Here is a 397-nt window from a genome sequence, read left to right as displayed (position 1 = left end):
GTATGTATAGATTATTTACGATTACCGCTAGGTCTGGTCAACATGGTCAGTTTTTCCTGACCATCGTGACCCGACCAGAAAAAACTCTGTACCCTATTAATGATATTCTGTGAATTTGCATCTTCTATATTACGAGTCCCAATCCCAGTTGTATGCTGTTGTTGTTTGGGTCCCATCATTTTAGCTAATAACATTTTTGTGAAAAAAATATTTCAAGTAATTTATTTTCTCTTGTCACGCTTGACATTTTTCCTGACAAACCCACATCCGAGCAGGAAGCATTCTGTCTAAACCTTGAGTCAAACTGTCACAATATGGAGTGGTTCAAACAGAGTGATTGGTTTTCTGAAGCCTAAAAAAATATATAGTGAGCGCTGTAATAATAATAAAGTGATTT

This window comes from Coregonus clupeaformis, unplaced genomic scaffold (assembly GCF_020615455.1).
Source record: "Coregonus clupeaformis isolate EN_2021a unplaced genomic scaffold, ASM2061545v1 scaf2626, whole genome shotgun sequence".
Lineage (NCBI taxonomy): Eukaryota > Metazoa > Chordata > Actinopteri > Salmoniformes > Salmonidae > Coregonus > Coregonus clupeaformis.
Note: the sequence above shows the minus strand (reverse complement) of the source record.